At 41.0% G+C, this 27,831-nt stretch overlaps 1 protein-coding gene across 1 annotated transcript in view; it reads right to left on the bottom strand.

The window, feature by feature from the left end:
- Window positions 1-27,532, bottom strand: part of lrrc4ca (leucine rich repeat containing 4C, genome duplicate a) — a 144,712-nt gene extending 117,180 nt beyond the window's left edge. The window contains exon 1 of the mRNA XM_034588581.1: window positions 26,771-27,532. The gene's annotated coding sequence lies outside the window, so the exon portion shown is untranslated. The remainder of the gene's footprint in view (window positions 1-26,770) is intronic.
- Between the last annotated feature and the right edge of the window lie 299 nt (window positions 27,533-27,831).

Here is a 27,831-nt window from a genome sequence, read left to right as displayed (position 1 = left end):
GTGCAGTGCAATAAAATGGCTTACATGCCAAAACATGAACATTTCGTAGCATTTCCAGTTCATGTAGCCCGATAAGCACCAATGGTGATTGACTCTGAGGCTTCGCTCTGTGCTTTGACATATTTCTGTCTCGAGTCACCTGCAAAGTGCGTCTGTGTGGAGGTGAACTGACAAAAATACAGAAAATAAAGTATAACTTCTTCAATACATGTAAGACAATGTCAAAGAAAGGCACAGAAGACAAACAGCACTCGGCCCCTTGGAATAGTCGTCTAACACGTCCTGCCCATCCAGGGCTGAGCTGTACTGTTCAGAGGAATTAAACGCTGTCCAAACATTGTGTGCTGTATTAATACATATTTAAACTGGGGTGGAGTCATTTTGTGATTTTTTATTTTTCATATGAAAGTTAATACAGGGTCAACAGTACAATGAAAGGTGTTGGACAGGAACAAACTGTTCAGCTCAGCAGTGCAATAGTTAAATTAAATTAAAAGCAAGGTAGAAAGAGCTTAGTATAGAAAAGTCAATTACAATACTAAAACTATATACATTCAAAGGTGCCGTGTGAGGAGCTGTCATTGGTGCAACTGGAAATCCCAGCGATCAGGTCATATAGGAATGAATAGGGTACTATCCTAAGAGTGCGGAACCTAATATTCTAAATACATAAATAACAAATTCAACAAGTTAAGGCTACTAAATTTACTTTCATTTTTAACTGATAACTATTTTTATCAGATGTATTGGTCGGTCTATAAAATGTCATGAAATAAAGACAATATTTAAAGAACAAACAATGAATTAAGAAATAAATTGTTGTTGATTACTTATAAAATGATAGATTATGAATTGACTGCCTCAGCACTATAACAAATATAATTGTGTACCAGGAACTGTGCAGCTTTGGGTTCACAAGGAGGACACTGCTGCTGGGTTAGAACAACTATTATGACTTGGCTCTTATCAATGGAAAGAAATAGATGACCAAATCGCTGTTGAAAGAACACAAAGCTGGCTACGCACTGTAAAATCAATAAACGAAGGATCCGGTTGCACCAGGAAACTTGCCAAGCACATTGTTTGTTTGTGTGTATGTATGAGCAAGATTATAGTCTGTCGAATCAGTGAATAAAAATATAAAATGGGGTGGATGCGGCATTATCCCTTCCACATCCCCTCAGGCTTGTTTTTGTGAGAGATGGATGTTTGTACCTCTACTTGCACTTTCCCTTTGGAAATATTCATCTGAAGTGCTGGCTGCTTTCACTTCATAACCTCTCCCTCTATCTCGCTCTCTGTATCTTTCTCTCTCCCTCCGTCTCCTCTAATGGCTTAAGTCTTCCCTGGGGGAAAGATAGCCAGGGATGATGCTTCTGTGGATGGGTTTAGAGTTGCTGAAGGTCTTTCTTGTCACAGGAACAATATAAAAATGATAAAGCTGGATTTTTTTTTTCAGGGCTTCCCTGATGTATTTCATTTTGTCAAAGCCAGCTGACTGCTTTCTGCCTGGATGTGGCCCTGGTCTGGGTTTGAATCATATTCACAAGCTGCCTCTCCTAGTTATCTTGTTCTTTATTGCCTCCGCTGAATTACTTCTTGCCTTAGCTGGATGCACAGATGAGAATCACAACTAAAGTCTCTTGAAGCCCATTCAACATATTTGTACTTTTCTTTCTCCTTGAGGTGCAGACATTGCTCGTTGTACCCAAGGATTTCTAATGCTACTGATTGTTACCATACATTGGCTTATTGGAAAGAGGAATAAAATGCTTTGTGCCTTTTTGAGCAAATGTTGAAAACCTGTTCCTGACTGATCAGAGCCTTCAGGAATCATCAGGCCTCATGTATTGGTGTATTCATGTATTGATCCCTTCCCTGTAACAACTAATGCAACACTAATTATTAGGTATTGGTTATTGATGCATTGATTTCTTTAAGAAGCCAGTCAGCATTGGTTTATTCCCACTACAGCCACAGTCAACTCCTTTTTGAGTGACATATTGTCTCTTTTCTGCTCTTTCGATATGATCCACACTTGTTGACAGGAAGCAGATATCACTTGAGAGCAATTATTCCCTTGGTAATAACAAAGGTTTGGTTTATAAACCATGGATGCACAATGTCGGCCACTGAAACTTGATTTAGAGCTTTTGACATTAGTCGGCCAAACGTATTGTTGAACACGCAGCTTTCAGTGGACTATTTAATGTTCACTGCACAATGCTGCAATCAAGTTGTTGCCAGTCTAGAAGCCTATTGTGGGTGTTCTCCGGTATGTCAATGCCAATGCAGTTCTTAATGTATTTTGCTGTCAGTTATTCTACTAATATTTGTAAAACACTAAGAGGAATTTTCCGCTCTTTACTCAGCAGGACACAACCTCTTAGCTGAGATGTGGGGGCAGGACTGATGCAGACGGACATGCGTGTTTTCTCCATCGTCATGCTGAAATTGTTCTGAAGTGGTGTCAAGTGTGTGTAAAATGTACATGCATAGCACATCACAGCTTGTTAAATCAAACAATTTTATTAAGATCAAAAATTAAAAGAGTAGAGTACCTTAACTGGACTTAATTAAGACTTTTTGTCCGGTAACTGGTTCTTATGGTTTTTCTTACAATAATGATCCACCATTAATGTAAGACTTGCATTAGTCAACATGATGTAGTGAAGCCCGAGATAAGAAGCTCATAATGAGCAGCTTTATGAAACGGAAGGTGGTTCATGGTTTTTTTAAATTTCAAGTAGAAACCGACTCGGCAACCAAATGAGCAAGCACTCGTGATCGCTACATGCTGCGGTGATTACCACGGGCAGTCACACTGTCTGCTTTCCAAGAGGGAAATGCAGAGGTACATGGGCTTTAATGAAAAACAAGGAAACATCATGTCCATTTGTCGTCACGGGCAGTTGCGTTATTATTTTATATCAGATGCTTCGCGTTAGCAGACGCATGTTTTAATTTGTTCATTTCGTGTCGACAATATGTTGCTTTACAGACTCTGGGCCGAATCTGCGGCGCCTGTGTGAGTTTCATGTGCGTCACCAACATGTTAATAACAACTTTGACAGCAGAAAATCATCGGGGCAACAGCAATGGTCACAGCCTTTCCCACTGATTTGTCCGTTGACGTTAGATAGTAGCCGAGGAAATGAGATGTCACACTCTAAATATGACGGAGGTTTGCACTCACAAGAAAAAAATAATGCTTAATGAATGCAGGTCACAGCAGAAATACCGAGCTGCAGTAATATGTTTCTGTCTCTCACCATCGGGACTGTTGGGACTTCCTTCGACCTAAGTTTTGGAAAAAGTGATTGTCAAAACTGCCTCACAGATGGATTCTGACAAACACGTCTATGTCACGGGGACATCATCCTACAGCAACACTGCACGTCTTATATAACAGCCGACTAAAAATAGTTCAGCAGACTGAAATAAAATTAAACGAAACTAAACTTGGGAGTACTACATTTGCTGCAACACAAAATGCTGTAGGTATTTTTCAGCATGACTCACTGTGCCTGGAGAGAAAGCACAGAGAAATGTCTAACCAACCCTGCAACATGGCGAAATGTGTAACGCTCAAAACACAGCGCTGTGTGTGTGGAAATAATGTTTTCATAGCATTTTGTGAACATTTTTATTTTGGTACTGTGTGTTTGTACCAAACGAAAGTTCAAGTACGATGACATGTGAGCCTTCAAATGTAACAGCAGCAAATTGAACAAATATTTTGAAGGAAACACGACACGACTGATGATCCCTGCTGCACATCTCGACAACCACACATTTCAATCCAGAAGCAAAGTCTTCAACCAAAAGTCAAACATCTTCACAGGGAGTTAAGTTCTTTCATTGAAATGTGAATAAAATGTACAACACACACCTCATTTGGCAACGACTAAAGCCCCACTGATGGTCGGCTAAGGACATTAAAAATAAATATGATTCGGTCCAGTTTCAATTTATCTTTCAAGTGAACAAAGTGCAAAGCAAATAAAGACCAGAGACCCACCTACGATCACATCTTTCAACAAACTGTCCCCAGACAGAAACAGTACATTACCAGCTAAACTGTTGTGGCTGCTAACAATGATATTATACTGTCACAGTTTTTTTTCCACAGCTAGAAAAGGCCACAATCTTTTCTAGCGGTTGATTATAGATTTGTTTGCAATACACTCCTCTCCCTCTAATATCACTGAACCTCAGGTGATGTATTTATTGAAGACTCGTTGGACTGGGCTTATTACAGATAAAAGCCCTCCCTCACTATTATACTTTGTTGGGTGAATTGTTCTGCACACTGATTATTTGACGTGTATTTACATCTTATTTAATAGTACTACGAGTACTACTATCACTTATAAGGTGGAAAGTAACTCATGAGCACCAGTAGCTTTGACACAGTTTCTTTTCAAAGAGCATTTTTGTGCAACTTTGCTCCTGCTTGTGTATGAATAATGGCCAAATACAACTGTTAATTCTAACAAGATATGGTTGCCATCACTAATGTGGTTTTCTGCTGAGATACAAATGAACCGAAGCAAAACTGGGTGCAAAATGACTATTTCTAGTTATTTCACTGTGGCCATTATCCATTTCTGCAGCCTATTTAGAGCAACGTGCTTTGTTGGCAAAGTGCGCAGGGAACAACGGTTGCTCTGATAAGTAAAGAGCAACCCAGAAATGCAATGAGGTTAACAATGTTTAGTCTGCTGAATGTTTCTTTTGCTATGTAATTTGCAAAGCAACAAAAAATCTCAATCAAATATTCAACAAAGCTATTTGGAAAAGGTTAAACCTGCTTGTTCTTTGATTGTTTGAAAGTTGCCTCTATTTTCATCTATGAAAGACTTTATTTTATATTTCCTGAATGCCTTTGATGTAAAATGTGCAGAGTCAATTGATGTATTTACGGCGATGAAAAAAACATTTGTATTCCCCATGCGGTAATGTCAGCGCTTGGTATCAAATAGAAATATATTTGTTCCTGGAACGACTTCAGCAGCCAGACGGACAGAAAGTCATCGGGACAATGACAAATGTAGGACATCTGATTCAATACGGAACGTGGCCTTATGGGGAAAGTAACATTGAAAGCAGCACAGTTATAGGGCAGTGCATCTCTTATACGCCCCATACCATGTCACCCCTGGGAGGTGGCTGCACCGACACACCTGTTTCTCTTCAACAGAAAGGTAGCCTCCTAACCTTGCCCACACAGCCTTAATCTTCCAAATGCTGTTTGAGCATTTGAATTTCTGAACATCAATCTCAGGGCCCCCGTCCTGCCTTGATTAATGGTCCCCATCTATCATGGCACCATGTGTCGTGCAGGCCTTGCCCCAGCAGACAGCTTTGCTTTAGAATAATGGGTGCACTCCATCCCAGTCCCTACCATGCAATGATTGTGCATCTTTGTGATCTATCTGTCAAGCCCCTCTGTCAAAAGGGACAACAGGGGACAGAGCGGGGGGAAGCAATCAGGTCAAGGGAGGCATTGCAGCGTGCCATTTATGTACAGTGTGCAACAGAATGCATTTTATTATAGCTAGCCGTGCTGACTGATAAGCAGAAATATTTTCTCACAGACGATGCTGTCTCTCTCATTCTATCACACATGGGAGCGTAAAGCCTCGGAGACATTTTGTCTACCATCAATAATGTTGGCGAGGAAAGCAAAGCCACTAATGGTGACTGCAGGTTCTATTCATGTATGGTTGCTTTCTTGCTTCTTTAATAGTCTAAACAAAAAATAAACGCATGTATGCCCAATTGCACACACGCCACATGATCGTCACGGGCTGGACAAATACTTTGGATCTCCAACCAGCGAGAGACATTGTGCAGGGACATCGTCACAGCGGTTTAAAGACACTTGTCTCTGTTTAGAAAACAATTACGACTGTCTCTCGCCAAGGCAATTACATGCCACATGATCAAGCCGCTTATGTGGGCACACCAGTATTCTGTGGAGTCAAGAGCTATTCATGCTTTTAAACAAGCCATTCATCAATGTCATATGAATATTCCTCACTCCTGGGGTGCTTTTGTGTGCGTTTTATTACGGGCAGACAGGAGAACAAAAAACAGTCCCTATGGAAAATACACAGACCGGACGAAAATTGTGTCTGTGTTTAATTGAAAACTTGTGCATAACAGAAATAATTAGAATGCCATTACACTGTAGCATTTTGCATGGCAAAGGAGCAAGTGTGGCACGTCAGATCGAACCAGGACATCTTGTTTGCTCCATATTCTTTGGCATTGTTTTTTAAATGTCACAGCTCTATTACATTTCCCACTGGGATCAGCGCCGATATGTGGGAGTATTATGTTACTGCCACTTGCTGACATTTTAACCGGATATTGCTGCTGCCTTCCTCAAGCATCCCCCAATGGTTTTACTGCTCATGACAGTCTGGGTTTCAAAATGTTTTCCCCCCCACTCCACTACAGAAAACAATAGGTGAAACTGAGAGGAGGTGGAAATAGAATGAAGTTAAATTACCTTTTTTAAAGAAATACATTTTTCACAATACCTTCTGGAAATCTGAAAAGTGTAGTTGTAGTTGTTTTCCTAACTATGAGCAGAAATACATTACTCCATGTTCTTCCACTTACTCAAGGTCAGGTCACATCTGCAGGAGGCTAACCAGGGCTCTCAACCCCAGAGAATCGCCACCTTTAAGTCACATGGGGGTTTGTGTGTCCCAGTGATCCTGGTAGTTGTGTTGTCAGGGGCAGTGGGCCCTGGTAGGGTCTCCAAAGGAAGATTGGCCCCAGGGGAGGGCCCGTGCTAACCATGATTTATAGAACCCTGATGAAACGGAAACATAGAAGCGGGTCTTTGCTCAAAAAGGGTGACACAGGGTCATGTCCTAGTGCCAGACCAGGGAGGGGAGTGCAGCTGCGATATTCTGAACAGGCCTTGACCCATGAGACGAGGTGAGCCTTAGCCCGAAAGTGAAACATGTAGCCACCACCCCATGGGCCAATCAGGAGAGACCATCTGTAAAGTGAGACGAAACATTTGTTGCACCGATGTGCCAAACATTTAGCTGGTGCGTCTATGTATTTGATCTGGTCGTGTCGCTTCCTCATCTCATCTCTGCCACACCCAGGCCCCCGGGTTAGCCCCGCCCCACTCACTGACACACTGACAGTGAAGCGGAGATAAGGGAGGAAAGTTCCTCAACGTGAACGAAGCGGCATGTCGGACTGTGGCGACAAAGAGTGTGAATATAGGGTTTCCACGACAGACCGCCAATACATAAGGATTAGCACCGCTGACTCCGGATCAGAGCAGAAGCAGCAGTTGGTTTGTCTGTCTGAGTGTCCCCCCTCCACCCTCCTGCTGACCTGCGCTCACTTTAACTATAAACACCAACACTAATCACAAGCTATTAGGACCTGAACAGTACTGACGTCTACTTTGTTTGATTAGCTGCAGAATTGACAAGACACGTATTTTAACACATTGAAAAAAAGTCTGACATCTTGTGCCACTCTCTGCCACACACACAAGACGAGACGCACACAGCCGGGACATCAGTGTTAAAGTGACCAGAACGATTCGGATTCATGATGTGACGCCATCGATTAATAACTAAATAAATGTGATTGTCTGTGTGAGGAGTGACAGAGACGAGCAGACACACGCACACACACGATCCTAGAGGAAACGCTGGAATTGGTATTGTACAATGTAATATCCTTATGAGAACTGTCAAGAAAAGGTCTAATAGATGTATTATTGCGGTGCCAAAAGGTGATACTTTGGGTGCACCTAAATTATGTGCCGGTGCACCTTAATGAAAAAGTGAGGTTGTCTGCTCCACAGATCGGACGGCAGGCAAATGTGGGAACTGAATGCTGCCAACTAGTGGCTTCTCAGAATCTGCTTTATTGGCCATGTATGCGTACACATACTAGTAGCTTGATTCAGTGTACTTGCAGAAATAGACATACACTAAAAAACAGATTCCAAAATAAGCTAGCAAAATTCTTTTGACAACCCAACCCGGGTGGGGTCGCTATGGAAACCTACAGTTCTCTGATGAAGAAGTATACAGGGGCATGACTGGGATGGAACCACCTCCCTGATCTGAATCTCTTCCTATTGGACGTCCGTGCTAGAAATGGATTTGCCAGAACAAAGAACAATGGTTGATACCTGGTCCCAAAATAATAATAATTAATAACTTTGGTCATTATCAGATCATCAGCCATATGTCTTGGATGAAGTTACATAGCAAAGGGTTTTATTGGGAAAATGTTAAGATTGATGGTGTAAAAGTATGAAAAACATATTTTTTGGGAATCAGACGTGTATAGTGATGGATTCTTGGCTTTAGCACACACAGACACTGCATACATACAAACTTGCCGACTCCATATTGCATTTATGTTATACACTTCACTCGTCTCCCTTTTGTCACATGCTTAAGAGCCAGCTTGTGACAGTGGCAAGAGGCTTGTGGTACACCTGCACCACAGCTAGGAGCAGTGTGAGATATGCATCATCTCTGAGACAGATTTATGAACTGAAGGGACGTGCTCATACACGTCTGGGGTGTTGTCTCAACCATTAGTTTTGATCGATCGATGCAAAACGATCATTTGCTCATTTCCTGCCTTTGACTGTCTTTACAAAGGGTCACATAAGGAGAGCCGTTCCTCTCAAAGATCCAAAGGTACGGTCAGATCAGGTGAATATGTTTTATACATCACATTATGAATTACTACCCATATTAATATTGAACATTATCATATATATGTGCCAGTCTGCTGTATTGATTTTACAGGTTTGTGGTCACGTGGTAAAGAATACCTGACTAAAAATGGAACTTGTTTTTTAGTCTTATGCACGAAGTAAAAAATGATTATATACATTACATAAAAGCATAAACACATAACTGTGTTGTCCTGGATACGGCCAAGTCTCTGACAACTTAAGTGGGGAGGAAAGCCAAAACCATACATTTTCCGTTGACCTTGTCTGAGCTGGTGTGCAGTGGATGGAGCGTATATCACAGACTCTGCACAGCTTTGCGAATAGTCTCTGAAATACTGTTTGGTGTAGATATTAAGAAAAACCCGCTGTGCATATGGAAAGTGAATTTTTGTATGAAACTAGGGCCACAAGAGTCACAAAAGAATATGGTGACCCACATACAGTAGTGCATTGCTCCAGGCTCACTTATATAGACATAATCACTTTTTATTTATTTCTAAGAAAAGAAGCAACAGATTTGTTTCTCAGAGAGAATTCTTTTTTTTATCTAATTATCCCATTATAAGTCTTACTTTTTTTCTGTAATGAGACGAAAGGCACGGTATGAACATCTCAGTTCGGTATGTGAAAGAAGAAATGTAGAGAGTTTTTTTTTTTGCAATTAGTTTTAAATGAATAGAAAGCTGCCTGACCAATGAATAACATTTGTAAGACACAGCAAGACACAAACGACTGCAGACCTCCTGTCATGTTCTCTGACTCGTTTTATAAACCTTGTGAATTTGCTTTAAAACTGTTTTTGGAAACGCGACAGGCCTAATGAGCGTGGCTTTCAGCTTGCCAATGCTGAATGCAAAATTAATGTCATTCTTTTGCCAGTATGAGCTGTACTTTGTTTTCAATCAGAATTCAGTAGACTCTGGGCCAATGCATATTTAACTGAATGTGACCTGGGCACCATAAATAGTCAGTTCAATATTAAGCCTACATAAGTCGTCCTCGATATAATGAACAGGACAGATGGACTGAAACAGCAAGAACCTGCACAGAGCAGCCTGTACAGCTCAGCGAGGTTGTAGAGAAGAGGATCCTGGCTTTTAATTAAACAATATAAAGGTATCTCAGTAGGAGTGAGATTAATCTTGATCCACGAGAAGCATTTTCATAGAAAGTGTGGTTTTAGACTTCCATGCTGCCTTAGCTTAGGGTCTGATTCACAATGTGCTTTCTACAATGCAGGGATAATAAAGCACTAAAAAGGGAGCTTCAAACAACACAGACTGAAAATGTCAGAAAGGGAAAAAGACACCTTTATAAAGTGAGATAATTATTCTGTACCTGTGGTGCTTCTCACAACTAAGACCTAAAGAACTACCAGTTCCTGATGCCATATCAAATTGTATTATAGAATTTACACCTGCTAGACTGTCAACATCTTACCAATGATCAATCCTTGACTTGGGAAAAGTCTTTCTATATGAACACAATCCTCACATTAAGCTCAGCTCGAGTTTCCTAAAGTCACACTGGGCTGCAAGTCCATGGCGTATGCAAGATGGTTTCCAGAAATAATATAAAATGTAAAAATGATTAGAGCATACTTTAGCTATAATTGTTACAAAAGATACACACTTTTAGTTCAATTTAATAACACACGACATAAAAGGAATAATGTCCTATGTCTTCCAATTGTCTGTGTCCCCACATGACCCCTGAGATGGTTACGACAGATTAGCGACAGCATCATTTGCAGCAGACATTGGCTGATTTCAGACTGGAGGGAATATCCACAGCTATCCAAGGCCACGGTGGATGTTCTGTTGCCATTTGGCTCTTATGCAAAAAGACTTTCTCTGAACTTACATTAAAATTCATTAAAAATACATTAAAATGCATTAAAAATAAATACAGAATGCCACTAAATGTGGAGGGTGATCTCCAAGTGGCCGTCTCCAAAATTAAACCCAAATTGGAAAAGCTACGCCCCAAGCATAGTTTCTACTTAACTCATTGGGTGAGTTTCACATTCAAAGTAATGATTTAAAAAAATCCTCAAATGTAATTGTGGGCATTGTGCAGGATTCTGCTGCTGCGCACACATACACACACACTGAACAACATCACCTGTCAGTCTGCTGCTCCTACACACAGTAGTGTATGTTTACATCAAGATTGCATTGGCTGATTCATTCTGCCACAAGAATGTATTAAATAAATACAAATTGTGTTCTTTTGTGTTGTAATTATGCCAGTGTTTGGACAGGTCCATTAGTGCATGTATGTGTGTCTGCGGCAGCACTTAATGTTTTTTTGCATTGCGACCACCTCGAGGGCCTGAGGTGGAAAGTTCAGGAATCTCTGCCCTGAGTCAACATCCGTACCACAAGACCGGGTAAATTAAACGTTGAGTGCTCTGACTGCGGCCACAGAAATATGGTTACAGTGTGAAACCATTATTTTAATTTATGAAGGCTTTTCCTTTAACTGCTTCTATACAGGCTTCAGAGGGCAAAGCAAGATGCCTGCACTCACTGCACATCGTGGTACATACACAACACATACACAACGCACTACTGTATATATGTTAGCCTAATTTCTATTTTATTATATCCAAACCAATATGAAACACACAGACTTAGAACCACAACAAAATGTAACAGTGAGGAGAACAGGCTCTTTGTAGCACACTAGAACCTTTTTCTAACCTCGTTCCCTCCATTACACAAATAAATGCTCAGTATGTGTAACTATTGTCAGTATATGTGAATGCTTTAACTTTCTTTGGATGTAAGTGCCTCTATGGATATGTACATTTAAAAAAAAAAAAAAAAAAGCCTAAATGAACTGTGCAAAACTAAAATAGGCAATTAATTAAATAATCATAATGACTCATATCGAATTGAATAAGCCAAAAATGTATGATTTCACCCCAGGTTACACAATGGCCTCTCGAGTGCTGTGAGCAGTGAGGGAGCTGTCCATGGTGCTCAGCACAGTTCCATTAAACACAGCTGTATCTGTGACGGAGCTTCTGCAACTGTTTGAGGACTCGTGTGACATCATGTTGCTGAGTCATGGAAGTTGCCGTCGCGTTTCCCAAAATTATGTTTGTGTTTTCCAAGCTAATTTTACACCAGTTTTGTGATTGGGTATGAGTGAGTTGTAGGTTGTAGTTTGTTTGTTTTTTGCGATTACTGATCCTCTTGTCATCACTCTGTACCACAGTATCACAACACCTGCTGCTGTGTGGCGGCTGCAGTGTTCGCAGGGAGGGATGGGGCTGCAGCGAGTTCCATCCACACATTACTCTATTTGTGGTGTCACAGCAGAGGATTAGGTGAAAAATAGGTGCAGGTCAAGTCATACAATTCTATCTCGGCTTCAATAAAATAGGCTTTGTATCACGGATCGGAGAGAAAGCTTGCCAGACAAACTTTAAGCAACCCTTGATCCCTCGGCCTTGAGGTCTTTTCTGCAGGCGGTGGCGTACACAGAGGCAGTGTCCCAATCACTCTTCCCCTGTCTAAGGCACTAAAGATAATATTGCAGGTGCAGGGACAACAGGCAGTGGATGATCTCAACAAACACCTAAGTTGATTTACTCTCCATAGTAACACTCCCGAAATATCAAACCCCAGTTCCTTCACGACACACCGAGAGGAGGCAGAGGAGGCAGATGGATGTGGGTGATAGTGTGGAAGGTAGAGAAAGTCTGCATTATTACTCTTATAGATGGGGCAGAGAGCCCTGCATCCTTCCCAAGTCAATAGAGTCAGTTCAGCACTCCAGCAAACCCTATGCACCTTTAATTATAGGCTTGAATGAGGCTCTTTGCATTTTACGACAATAGAGTAAATTAATTCAGTGGCGCACTCTGTAGGCTTCAGACTTATTTCTGTCTTTGGAATGGAAGTCTATTCTGAAGGGACAATCCAATCTCCTTTTTAGAACAGCGTCTGGCAGAGGAAAAGCTGTAGGAATTATTGGATTTAGTGACTGATTCTGATGACAATCCTAATGAAGCTGATAATTAACTGAATTAATACAATTTTGGGGGTTGGTGTGAATAAGCAAGACCACATAGTTTTATAGAACCACACAAAGTGCAAATAACTCTCACATCAATCAAATATAGTACTACTGCTTAAAGCTATAGGGTTAACGTTATCAAGAGCAGGCTACACTTTGAAAACATGAAAGCCAATAAATCCCACCCCCTCCCATTGGCCCTCTCGTCAAACAGCCCAACAACACATGAACGCACACACAGACAACTTTTTTCACAACTCACTCGCTAACCTCTAGTCTATCGTTTCTGCGTCAGCGGCGTGAATTCTCTCCGGCTGACGACTGTGGTCATGAGCAGTGAAAGCAAGGGGGGGTAGGGCACTGCCAAGCAGGTCGGTTAGTGACAGACAGGTACGTCAGCCAATCATTTGGTCATAATGAAATTATTATTATTATTACAGTCCTGCAAGGGCCACAGACACAGGATTATCAATCGAAGTCTATCGGAGGATTTCAACAAATAAGTGAAAAAGCATTTCAGAAACAAAATAACCGACCCCACCAGATCACATTTTCAACAAAACCTTACTTAATATTTTAAAAGGTTATCTCAATAACATATTTATACTTGCATGTCATTAAGTTGATAGCCTTAGGGTGAAGATGCAAAGTCAGAATAGATTCATACATTATTTAATTCCTTGTTTTGCTGTAAATATGCGTATGAGGCCAGAGTTTGCTATGATTATATGGGTTGAGCATTTTAAATGTGTAACACATTAAAAAACCAAAGAGCAAGCAAATACAAATAAACTGAAATAAATCTATATTAAACCCAGTTCAGTATGTGTGCTGATGATGCAAGAAAGCTGTTCATGGATAACCACTGAACCCTCGGATTCCCTTTAGTAGGTCTGGCTGTAAAGTCAGTGTGGAAATGGGTGCAGGTTAATAAGTCGTAGGCTTTCAGCAGCTCGGAACTGTTGCTCTTTCCTCCTCTGCATCTTTGTTTCTCTCCCTCACCGACACGTGCACTCAAACAGAATAAAAGATCCACGCAGGGGGAATGAAGACAATTCAGAAAGTACAGAGAGTACTGCACACACAGAAAAACGTCTGTTGTACCTCACAGCTCTGGAGAAAAGACAAGACACCTTTGACGATGCAAATATAATCCTTCATTAAAATTGTCACTTTTTAATCCAAACAAGTCTTTGCCTCACTGTTCTGTGCTTGATGGGCATAAATATTAATATATAATCTGCTCTTTAGTACTGCATACATATTCTACTTATTTACTGTCATTTTATTATGCTGGTTTCCCACATATGGGCTCTTAAGTAGACCTAGTAGCACCATGTAAAGGGTGTCTGTAACAACAGCACCATCAGCAGTACTGTGATGATGATGCCAGAATCCACTGCTGAAAAGTGATTCTTCTATTATGTTTCAAACATGAACTAAAAGACAAATAATAATTACTGCATCAACATTAGGCGACGCCTGTGGGGGTGCATAATGTGAAATTCGTGCTCAGGTCCCCCAGACCCTTATGTTCCGAGTATGGGGGTTTGAATTTCCTCTGGCGTTTCGCTAAACATCACACACTCCTCCAGTGACGGAAAATACCCTGTGGCACAATTTTCCATTTATTTATTCTCTCTCCCACACAGAGGCCGGAGCTATTTAGCTTCCTATTCTCTGAGATGTACACTCTGGCAAACTGTTGTGTTTGACAGGGGGGGGTCTCGAAGAGGAGGCAGAGGCCATTTTCAAATCTGAGTCCGACTCCCACTGCCTGCTACCAACTCCTCAACATGGAAACACGCACACCATCACATGCTGTGAGTCAGAAAACTAAGAAGGAGAGAGGCCAAAACCACCTGCTTTTCATGATAAATTTGTTTCTCTATTAGTCATGTCTTATACAAGTGAATTGATTTCTTTAAAAAAAGTTTCACTTATTTGTTGACAAGAAATCCCTTCAAGCATCGACTAAAAGCAGAGTAAACTTTTTTTCCCTTCATCACAGCTCCCTTGCATGTGAATGGTATATCCCACGGTACACTTCAACCACATTACCAGCTCCTTGTCGAGTGCACAAGAAATAATCAACAATTTTATTTTCTGAACCTTTGGAAGCAAACATTATATTTTGCGGCGGCACATAACATTTCAGATGATTGCTGACGGGGAGATTCAAACTTTATTTGTTTGTGATTTCGATACCGTGATTATGTTTTATTTGCATTTCCAGATTGTTCATTTGAAAGAAAACAGTCATAATAATGTTATTTTTTGTATATTTACACAGTTAAGTATCTGTACCTACAGGATAATAATACACTGGCATCCGGGGGACTGAAAGTAGAGAGGGGGGAACATCAAAGAGTATGCGGACTGGCTCCACACAGCCCTGAATGTTTAAAACTCATGCATAATACAATGCCAAGAGCCGGAGAAAAAGATTGTAGGAGAATGTTCAGGTCAGGGCCAACACAAAACAGCATTAGAAGCCAGAGCATTCCTTCGTCATGATCTTGTGTGTGTGTGTGTGTGTGTGTGTGTGTGTTTCAGTAGCTATACAAGTGACAGGAGTAGAGTAGTTATTTCATTCTCATTCTATAGTGATTGGTGACCTTCACTTTTTTTGTTGTACTACATAACACTCTGGTTCCTTCAATTTCCCAAATGTATCATTTCTAAATAAGTAGATTTTCCGGGAAAAAAAAACCTCGACAGAAACCTGAGAGGAAATGGCAGCAGGTACAAGGGGGGGGGGGTTTGCTCGTAAGCAGTCAAATAATTGCGGTGGCGTTTAAGCAAGATTACACCAGACGTCTAAATTGTGCAAGAGCTGTAGCAGGTCTGCTGAGAGATGCCGGACAGGGAGAGGAGATGAGTGTCAGTCAGAGTTGAACTATTTGCTTTGTAGCCGTTGCACTGAACCTCTTGTATTCCTTGTATTGACCGTAGACTCGGAACATGACGTGTAATTACAGTTTGCCCCTGAAAGAAACAATTTCATTCGGTGTTAATTATGTTAATCAGGCATATCGCCACTTCAGAAACCGATTAAAAAGGACCAATTATGACAAAATGGGATAAAAGGAAAACCAGGACCCTCCAACCAGGATAATGACATAGTCAAACAAACGTTCCCAGTTTATTCAGGCAATTGAAGAGATGGCTCACTTGGCCTGAATAGCTATCCAACAGGGACTTTATAACACTGTTTGGTACAGGCTCCTGTAGTTGTGTGACAGATGACGTCAGTAATACATTGTGTATTCTCCACGCTCTGTTTTCACCTGTTGTGTATGTAAAATTAGAATTTCCAAACCAAGAGTGGCGATGGGCAGACTTTTAATCGGGGGGGGGAACCGACTTCTTTTATAGTCGACAGTCTCTCTGGGAACATGTCCTTGATTGCACGTATACTTCTGCAATGCATCAACTGTCAGAGACGGGTTTGACCTTTGATTTTAGCAACAGAGAATCATTAGTTGGACAGCATGTGGTGCGGTGGCTAGCACTGTAGCCTCATGCCTAATTGGCCAAGAGGGTCGCTTCCAGATTTGTTTTGGGTCTTTGTGTGTGGAATTTGCATGTTCTCCACTTGTTTGCGTGGGTTTTCTGCAGATACTTCAACTTCCTCCTCCTGGGACTGACTCCAGCTTCCTCAATGCCCTTCAAAAGGATAAACGATATAGATAATGGATGGATAGAGAGCGGTACATTTTTTTTCTTTCGTTTTCTTCACGTGCAAATACAAATCTAAATCATAATAGGCAGCGTGTGACTCCTTATACAACATTTAGTGTCTGTGTTCTGTGAGTTGAGGCATGAGGTTACTATGATGATATAACAGGAGCAGTGGCCGGGGCAGTTTAATTATCCCACAGCAGCGGATTATTTTCGAATCTGTGTGAACAAAGGACTGGAGACTCGACTCTATTGTCTCTGCTTGACTGAATTACTCACTTAATTGGAAAATGCTGGTTATTTGGTTGATTTGTTTGTTTTTGTCATTGTTGGTCCCGACCTGTATTTTCCCTTTCAACTCATCTTCCCCTCTCTGTTGACTTAGTGCAGTGTCTGATGATTCAGGTTTTATTAGCCTCAATAAATACGCAGATCAGCCATTAATTGCAATAATGGTGCTCATTGCTGACACTGTGTGCCACATCGGTTTCTTATGAAGCACATGCAAGGTGAATCCTGAATGGCATCATGGGCCATGCATCTAGATACATATTGGATCGTCTTATGAGGAAGAGCAGCAGCCTTCTAGTGGCTCTATTTTAGTGTTTTTATCAGCTAATATGTCCTATTTATCTTAAAATAGTATTAAGTCTGTGTATTATGCTACATTTTGCAAATACAGAACATATATAAAGGGATTTATAATGGGAATAATCACATGTGCCCTATTACAACCCCCCATAAAACAGATTTTGAGGTACATTGTTTGGGGAAAAAAGGTGATTCTGTTCATTTTAGCCTTATTATTCTCTCTCTTTTGCTCCTTGAAAAACATTTCAAAGATACAATGACTTCTGTTCTCGCTGTGAATCATTATGATATTGTTAACACTGTCAACCCCCGTTCTCTCTTAAAAGGGTTGACCTGAAAAAACACTGCAAGCCAAACACATCACAAAGGTGACCCTCCCCGAACAGCAGGGACGCACGCTGCAGTCATAATGCTTCAAACTCTATTGAACACTAAATCAGGTGATCCTGCTTCATTCTCATTGAGTTCTTGTGTCAGGGAGTCATTTGGAGATATAGTTATGGGTAATGCTGCAATCAGTGATGTGTTCTGCCTTTAATTCCCCTCAAAATGAGCTTCTGTCACAGCAGAGGAAATAAGAGAGCTGGGGACTGTGCAGGCCAACGCAAGAAGAAATCACTTTGGCCATGAATTGAATTGCTGATGAGAAAGACCTTTAACAGGCCTTGGCTGCTAATCTAACAGCTGCTGGTCACCTTCATAATAAACACCTTGAATGTTTGTTGGAGATTATTAGTCTCGCTCCGACTTAAAAACAGCAGCCCTCACTTTTTTGCACGTGTCCCCTCACCAAAGTTTACTGTTTGCCATTAATGACTCTTTTGTAATTGCTAATGATGGCTATTACACGATTGCCTCGCGTGGCCTATTCACAACCCACAACAACACACCGCTAATGGCACATTCACTGCATGTATGGCGGGGGGAAAAAATGGATGAGAGTGAAGTCACACTCCATCCCTCTATCCGTCACTATTTATAGCTCAAACAATTAAGCTGAGGAGACCTTCATTAGCCTGCTGCTATTCAGCGGGACCCGGAGTCGCCTCGCCAGCCAGCCAAACAGGTGTTCCTTAATAATCAGAGCCGAATTGCCAGCAACACTGGTTTGCCATTTTCCCTCCATATGTTTCATGCTGCTCGCGGTCCTCTGCTGAGAAATGAATGACTTTCTAAGCCTCATTACAATATCTTACAGTACTTACAAGTGGCTGCTGGCTTGCGGTCTGACCCTAATGCAAGACTAAGTGGCAATGTACGTGACATTGAGCCGCAGTATCGAATAATAGATATCGCAGTGTTTACTCAGTGCAGTATTTACTATTGTTTTGACAATATTATGGTCAGAATGGGAGGTTGTTGTCTTGACTGTGATACAACTGCGATTGTTTTAAGTCTTAGAAAATCCCCTGTTTGCTCTCGTTTGAAGAAAAAACATACATAGCACTGTTCAGATATGCAGTGCAAAGGGAAACCTACTCACTAATGGGCACATTAATTACAACTAAGCAACAGTTCATGGACATGTTAAACACTGCAGATGAGAGAGCAGGTTCTGCAGATCTCCACTGGAGCTGTTCCTAAAACCAAGAGATGAGACGCTGCCAGAGGGTTTTTTAAATACATGCATGATACTACTCTGTACAACAAGGGTTTGGTTCACTTGTAAACTCATCACGCAGGGATTAAATATATTATACATGTATTTAGGGGTTGGTTTTAGTTTTGTAATTTGTAACTGCACATGCAATGCGATTAAAGTATGAAAGCCCTTAAAACCAAGATATGTACATTCAAATCTGAAATAAAGTCTGTTGTTAGAATATTAAATATTCATAAGTGGCCTTAAGTGATACCAAAAGTACTTGGTAATGCATATACACAAAAAGTAATATGTGGACCTTTTATTACTAAAAAGGACACAGATCTGTATTTGTTTCAAAAGAAAGTATATTATTTAAACTGGGTCTTATTAATCTTCTGTTCAACTTTCCATATGCCTTTGTGGAAAAGCAGTCTGACCCTATTCAAAATAATTATTTTCCTTATTTTCCTTTAGGGCAGAGTTCTGCAAGTCCCAGTGTGTGATGCCCTGTTAATTAATGTCCAATACCAATGTCAAAGGGCAGGATATGGTTGATTTGATCTGTTTTTTGGAATGCATATGTATTAGTGTCTGTGCTTTAATTATGTAGCATTTGCTAAATATATAGAGAAGGTGTGCTTTATTATGTGTCATTTAGCTTTATCTTGTTTGCTATAGTTAATAATATTCTCAACCTTTGTCCTTGTGAGCAAAATGAACATCATAACTTCCTTTATGCACAGAACAGTGTCACTGCCCTTATGTTACAGATGGAGAGGAACTCTGTGAACATGATTCGTTGGACACAAATCCACTTCTGGGTTTTTGTAGAAAACCTTCCAGACGTTGGACTGGACTCTGCTCTGTGCCCATTAGGAAACTGTCAGCTGCTCTTAAAGGGGATGAGAGGACTTAATGTGATTGGACACTAGGAAAGCCTTCCCCAACTTCATCTGTGGATAATATAGTCCCTTGACTAACCCTTTTCCAGATTGTGCCAGGACTGTGCTTAACATTAGTTATCAAAATTAGATGGACCCTTGCACTCGCACTCCCTGGGGTTTTGCCTGCTTTTACCCTGACTAATGACCCTTTGCGATAATAAATCATTATTTCTCTGCGACACACTCCATGAACAGATTTATAACAGACAGTGAGACGTGTACCAATCCAAATCAGTACAAAATGTTCTTATTAAGAAACAGATATGGAAATGCCTTTACTTTAATTGATATTTCAAAAATTATTCCAAGAGTGATGCGTTGGCCTTGTTAGGTGTTTTAATCAAAAGGAGAATTTCTACAATGGAGAATTCCGATGGCCCAGCTCCAACAAGGTGCACCTCCTCTTGCTCATCCAGAGTTTCTCAACACGCTCGTCAACGAACCTCGTCTTACTGTATCGCTTCAGTAACCTACATTCCTTTGTTTCCAATGCACTTCTCTTCAGGGCGTATGTGTGCATCACCTATTGTCAGGTGGTAAACAAAAACTGTAAGTAGGTGAAGCTGATGACACATTTTCGATGGGTATTACTTTTTCACTGAAAAAGTATCATGGCCCAGAAATCTACATATCATTTTACAGATGAATTACATCATCCAATATACATTTAATTGATTCATTCTTCATCATGTGGTTTCCATTTGCAGCTGTAATGACCAACTCTCACAGTCCGTCTGTATTTTTTTTTCTCTTTTTCAAATATCTTCACCATCAGGAAATGAGCAGTTATCAGCATTAAGTGGCTGCTCCCACTATGATAGGATGACGTTTCTACTCATTCAGTCACTATCTACCTGCAGCATTACACCGGTTTAAATAGAGCTGTCAGTCTGCGGTCTCAGTGTAATTATGATGAAATACTAATTAGAGCGGACGTGACCTGTGCAGACATGCCCACACTCTGAAATGTCTACTCCAGATGGCAGCAGGTACAAAGAATGCCTGGGGAAGAGACCTTTTTGAGGGTTGTCTGCATTAGCATAGGGAGAAACCTGTCCTATCAGGTTGTTGAGATTCTAAACATGTCTCATCGGGTTTGGATTTCAAATTAGCTATCTGTTATTAATCTATTATTAGTGCCAATAAGCGGAAAGAATATGTCGCTGAAGTGAGTTACAGGTGGGCAACTGGACTGGTTCCCCTGGGGGCTTTGGGACCCAAAAATAATGCTGCGTCCGTGTCCTGTTTCAGTTTAAACGTCTATTTGTATGAAATGACGCCACAATATCAACACTGATCACCACATAATGATCGATGCTTTTCTTAAACATGTAAAAACTTTCTTTATAGCTTTTTTCATTCATTACCTCTCTCTCTCTCTCTCTCTCTCGCACTCATACAAAGTGTCATTGGACACGTGTGTAAACTCAGACTGGTTAAAAACATCATTTTAATGGGCAATGTATGGAGAGCCGGAGGAGATGGCGGGGCGCGCTACGCTACAGATTTGGCTTGAAGGCATCTCAGACCAGTGATCAGATATAAATCTGTGTCTAATGGGAGGACTCTAGGGATGGCCATATCAGTCAGCCTGTTCGCCCACTACTTAAGTCCCGACTGTATATCTCAGCAGCTACTGGATTGATTGCCATCCTGTGTGGATGCCCATGGTGCCAAGAGAGTGGATCCTGCTGACTTTGGTGACCTCCTGACTTTTCGCCGAGCACTAAAACCAGCAACATACCAACATATCACGTCAAATGAAAGATGCGCACAAATATTTACCAGGCCTCTTGAAGAGATGTTTCTCAGCAACTGTTATTAAATGGATTGCCTTGAAATTTGAAGAAGGATGGATTTTAAAGCAGTTAAGTAATCAATATTGCATGTATGTTTTTCATTTGTTGTATAATTCCAGAATGTCAGTGTAATAAAGCACATGTATTATGTATGGTAAATGAGAAATGTGTTGAATAGATAAACCTACTGTAATATAAACTGTATTCAGCACATTTTCCATTGACTACAGCAGAGTTGGCCTTTTTTTAAAAAGTTTAAATGTAACAATGAATCAAATGTTTTTGACAGGACACATTTATTCATTATTCTTTACAGTGTCATTAAGGGTGTTTTCACTCCTAAAAGTCCAGACCAGGGTCAAGTCTTGTTTGCATGTGATCCATTCACATTTCAATTGACTTAAGACATGTGTATGTCCTGACGTCATCACCTTCGTGGGCTGCGTCTACCTGTACTTGACAGTGATTGGTTTGTCGACAGTTTGGTCGCAGTCTTTCTGTTTGAATTGAGAAAATAAATGAACCATTTTTTTTACTTGAATTTAATATCAATATGACATCACTATCAGTGTCACCAACTTCAGGCTCAGTACTCGACACTAGTTCAAATCTGTCAAATGAAAATCCTAGTTGTTCAAACCTTTACAGAGTCAAAGACTGAAGTGACTCCTATGAGCTGCTTCTTTTTCTTCTGTTGTGTAACACTGTCTCAACTTCCTGCAATTGGTTTTCACGGTGAAAATGAAATAAACCCAGTTTCACTTTGATCTGGACAGAGACCACCTCTTTTGGTCCAAGTGAACTTTTGGCCATTGGTCGAGAAAAACTTTCAGACCTATTATTTTGGTTCAGACTAAATTGAAAAGTTCAAAGAACAAGGTGGGTGTGAAAGCCCCGTGAAGCCTTCTAAGTACATGACCCATAAGAAAAGTTATTTTATCTATCTTGTGAATCTTGATTGTCGTTGTTCAAGGATGGGGAATTTCTTTGTTGAGATCAGGTCTTTAAAAGGACTTTTATTCTCTTTCATTTAGCGAGCACTGTCTTATGTTTGGACCTCTTTTGACAGTGCACCAAGGTCATAAAAAGTGTTTCCAAATCCACCACTTACTCGCGTTATAGGACAGAGCTCCTTTTTCTCCTCTGCAGTAACCACGAGGCCAAACAGATAAGAACAAGAGGAAGGTGCAAAATATCTCTATGAGAACGCACTCTGATGTTCTTGGAGCCAGATAGGGAGGGCAAGAGAAAGAGTTAGACCAGATGAGTCAAGGTTTAGATATATTGGTCCAATCTCTGTGTAGCTCCACAAATAATCTAAGGTTAGGACAACTTTATGACTTTCTAAGCTTATAATAGGCGTCTTTTCACAAAGAGCTTAGATTTCCTTACTTGTTTACATCTGTACGGCTCATCTGTCAATCTCCCTGATGCATCCTCTCTATAGAGACTGTATAGGTGCAGTATCTTTACCTACACAGGGAACAGTGTTATGAGTAACCTTGAAGGGTTGTTTATTGGTTGACTCAAGTCCTGTCACAGGGTTGGTTCACAATAAACGTTGTTACACTTTACAATAGAAACAGCCACACAAATCCCACTGCGTGTTCACCTCTATGCAGCCGGATAGAGATTAACTCCAGCTTTAGTCTAGTTTAATATTACTTAGCTCTCTCATTGGTCCACAATGCATGAAGTGCCTAATGTACCAGAGATGATGTCATAAATCTCCAGCAAATTCAACAAATTAATTGAGAATAATTTGTGAGGGGTGTTTGGATCGCCAGCGTTGGATAATGAATCACAGCAAACCAAGCAGAGCACAGATTGGAGCAACATGGTGTGACAGCAATATGTTGTCAAAAGAATACTTGTTGTTGTTGTTGTTGTTGTTGTTGACTACTTGCTTGTTTTGTCCAACCAAAATCTAAAGATATTGTTATCCTGCACATTGGGGAATTATTTTTTGTTGTGTGCTTTACATTTTATCTTCATATTAATTTGATTTACTAATCAAATTCATGATTCCTTGTACGACCAGTCATTATCCCTGTCCCTTGTGTTTTTATTGCAGCGAGTAATAATACAATTTTGCACTCAGTAAGAAATAAGACTCAATTTGTAATTAACTTGTATGTTTCTCTATATTGACGAAGCCCTTGTTTTTATAATCTTTCCGTCTGTTTTTTTAAATCTATTTATAAATAATTATTTGAAAGGCTCATTTTAATTTGATTCTGATAGAAGCTGATTTAATACATTTTACTCAGTTCAAAAGTAAAACTACATTTGCCTGTAGAGTTGAAGTAAAACAGCATTTGATATGTTATTACAGCCACTGTATTTGAATAATTGCTTTGTAGGTATCAGTGGTGTAGCATAAGTACACATCGAGCCAGCTGTGGTTCCCTCTAGAGGTCCACCGGTGTGCTCCTGTTTCTCATTTGTTTTTGATGCTGTTCCTATTGTTTTCTTGTTCAATAATATATGCCACATATGCTTGCCACTGAGACTAATGTTTTTGGTTTGGGATTTGCGCTGGATTAAGCTTCAAAAGAATGGCTGATGGTCTGTTGTTCGGCGCTGGCACGCTTGGTTCCCCATATGGCTGCCGGTTTAGTGCAGTTTGGGTTTGCAAGAGGAGCATAGATCCAATATTATGCAGTTTTGTATTATTTTTGCTGTAGTGAAGTGGGGTTTGCAGCTGGAAGAATACTGGGTAATGGTAAAACGTTCATGTGCGATGATTACGATATTGTACTGAAATATCACAATCCTTCAAACAGACTGAGTCGTCTGCCTCAATCACAGGCGACACACACCCATTTCCTAATGAATGGCAAGTGGCTAAATGAAATCCTGTTCACTTTTTCAAGTGATTGAGGGAAAGACTTGATCAATTGAACTAATTGAAGTATGTTTGCTCCGATTTTGATGATGCATAAAATTCAATTTTTTTTCATGGTTGAATGCGTTTTCTAATATCTTAATCAACTGCAGTTACCAGCCTTTCATCACCGCCTCAGTGCTTCAAGAATCACAAGTGGCTTCAAGGGTTGAACACACGGCTCATTACCACATGCTCCCTCACGGGTACTGCACTCGTCCAGCATCTCGAACGCCCCGGCCACATGCAAACAAATGATGGTGTAATCTAAATGTGTGTGCAATGCTCCCTCTTCATCTCAATGGGCCTGTGGGTGACAAAGGAGTGTGATTGAGTAGAGTAGAAACCGCCCACCACCAGCACTCCAATCCTCGAGGACACAGGTCACCAGTGTTTGGTGCACTTGATTTTCAATCTGTTTAGTACTTGACAATTGCAACAATGTGTAATTATAGCTGATACAGTTAGATGTTAGACAAGACTGAACAAGAAGAGGGGACCTGTCACTGACATTGACTTGCCAGGATATGGATCACATGGCCTTTTCAACAGAAAAGAGGCATTTGTGTTTTGAATAGAGACGGTGTTCAACTCTCTAAGTACTGAGGCTGCTCTCTTAAAGCCAATGATTCAAAACGTCAGACTCCTCAGTCAACTGGGATTCTTCAAGTCGACTATCCACAGCTACTGCTAGTTCTGGGATCATTTCAGTCCCCAGAAGCAGCTGCAGAGTGAGCCCTCCTGGTCATCACGCTGCTCTCTGGGGTAAAATCCTTCCACTACATCAAGTTGTCCTGTTCACTTGGTGGAGATGACAGGTACAGGGTGACCCAGGGCAGCGTGTCCAGATGGGAAATGTTGAAGTATTGTACCAGGAGCTTAAAATTATCATATTTAGAGGAAAATTATCTTACTAGACCAGAGCAGGGATGGCACACTCAATACCGACTGCTGGGTCGAGATTCCAAAGCGCAGTTGCTTTGAAACGCTGCTCCGAAATGCCGTTCAAAGTGGTCATGGCTAAGTGACCATGGCTAAGTGACACTTTGGTTCACCACACCATAGGTATGAGCTATGGTCTCTGTTTGAATCAAATGAGCGACGAGCGGGAACAAACTCAGCTGAGTGGTTTTGTTGAGTCACGTCACATTCATCATCACAGGCATTATTGGCTGGAGAGAGACGTCATGTGGGAAGATACAGATGTAGGGGGTCGATATTCACGTTCATCATCACGACATGCATGAAAAGATGTGATATATATTTGACTATCCAGATTACAGCTGAAAATACTAAGTGTCACAAAATTATCATACGTCATGGACATTTTGGCATTATTGATCGTACAGAGAGCAAAATTATCGTACATCTGGCTTCACTGACCCTGGGTGAGTCTGAGGGAGAAACATAATGCTATATTGTTTGTGGCTTTTTGATATCTTCTATCTATCAAAAATTGTATTGCGGGGTTAGCACACATTAGCTTAGAGGTTAAACTTTGCCTGTTTACATATAATTTGAACGTTGCTGCCACCCTGAATGTGCCAATGCACTCTACTTAAAAATGTTAAAGTTCGGTATGGTGCTGCTTGATAGTCCATTCAAAAGCAAATTCTTGGGTACAGCCCCACTAAGGACAAGCACAATGTATTTTGTGACCTGAGCAGAACAAGTCGTCTATGGATTCACACAGTAACTGCTGAGACAATTACCATTATATTACCAACATCTATTCATGTCCCGTGCCTCGTGTTGCATCAAGCGATGTTATTTAAAGTGCTGAATAACCTGAGATACTGTGCACTTGTGTCTCTTATCCTGATTTGTGGTGTGTGCTTCCACAACGTCTGCACTGTGCACAATGCTGACAGTGTAGGCATATACAGTAATTCAAGCGAGCTCTGTGCAGCCACAAAGCAGCCAAGAGCCTTAAAGGACAAGCTAAACAGATGTTTCCTCTACATATGCAGACAAAACTAAGCTCTCAGACCCAAAGTAATGAATTACACTGATGTCCAAACAGAGTAAATCAGGTCCCTCCTGACAGGTAGTATGATTACTGTCGCATAATGGAACTGTAGCTTAGCAACAAAATACGAGAAGTTGATCTTGGTGGAGAAGCCCGGTCATGAATCAGTTAAACTGTCAATTTTATGTTAGCCTAAATGGAAGGCATCAATCCTCGGTTTCCGCTGCAAGCATGAAATGAATTACGGCAATAATGTCAGAATGAAAAATACTTTGGAATAAGAGAAATAATAATGCAGGGGGGCTACACATGACAAAATCTGCCAGGTGTTGCATATACACATTTTATAGCATGAACCTTGTCCAGTGTCAGTTCTTGGGGAGACATAAGCTGATACATTTCTTAGTTTGAACAGATGACGACACCTCGACAACACTTGTGACAACACACAGTGATATTTGATGTGTTGATGCGTCAGTGCACTGTCCATCACGCTGCAAATGTTTGTATGAGAGTTGAAAACTTGTATTACTCACCAGCGTGTTTCACATCTTAGTCCTGGGTGGCCCTTCAGGAAGAAGGCACAAGATTCACCAGCAGTGGAACTCAATAAAAACAGAATTCCGTAGTGCCGGTTTTCTTTGTCTTACGAAGGAACAAGACTTCGATTTTCTTTAATTCTCGTCTTTGTTTTCTCCTCACATTGACCAAACACTCAATAGCCATACGGGAAAAGGGATAAGAATAGAAAAAGCTGGGGCCTGTCGGGAGCAGAACTTATCTGTACCTCTCAACACCAATAACTACCCAGACTTCTTTCCAGTGGATGAGACGCGGAGCTGTGATAAAGTCCCTGGAGATCACAGAGGAGTACTCAGGAGATTTGCATAATGTGCAGAATGCCTCTTGAGTCTTCTGCAGCTACTAATGTCTGACCTGTAGAGAGACCGGCACTGATTCTCATTCAAGCCACGCTTTCCCATGGCATGAATAGCCCTTGAAATCAAGACAGAGGAAAGGGTAATAGATGGTCTGAAGAGTGCCGAGAGGAAAAGGGAAATTATACGTTGCAAGGCAAAGCTGAATAAGCCAACATAGTATTCCACAAAACATACTGCTGGTGTTGGAGAGTGTTGTGCTCCCAGCGTATTCCCATGTGCCGCCGCCTTTTTCGCGTCCACCTTGTCTCCAGCTGTGGCGAAGACAATGAGTGACAGAGCGGTGCTGAGCACTGCCGCTGCTCCCGCCGCCGCCGCTGCCGCTGCTGCTGCTGCTGTGGCAGGAGTCTCTGCTCAAATAAATGCCCGGTCTGTCACAGTTCTCTGCTGCAACGCATTAGATTCATCCTTCCTCTGCCTCACGCACTCCCTCCCTCTTTCTGCCCTCCTCCCTCCTTGCTCACTCTCCTTCGTTCACTTGTGCTCAGTCACCAGTGAGGAGACACGGTGGGAGCCTAGAATACAAATAGGCTGACATCCTTAAAGACGTGATTGTGCTCCTTGAATTAGTTTTTTTTTTTTTGGAGAGAAAGAAGGGATGGATGGAGTAGATGTGATCTCTGGATCCCTAGTTTAATATAATTTGTCTACTTTTCTTC

Source organism: Hippoglossus hippoglossus, chromosome 6 (assembly GCF_009819705.1).
Source record: "Hippoglossus hippoglossus isolate fHipHip1 chromosome 6, fHipHip1.pri, whole genome shotgun sequence".
NCBI lineage: Eukaryota > Metazoa > Chordata > Actinopteri > Pleuronectiformes > Pleuronectidae > Hippoglossus > Hippoglossus hippoglossus.
Note: the sequence above shows the minus strand (reverse complement) of the source record. Positions and strands in the feature narration are given on the sequence as shown.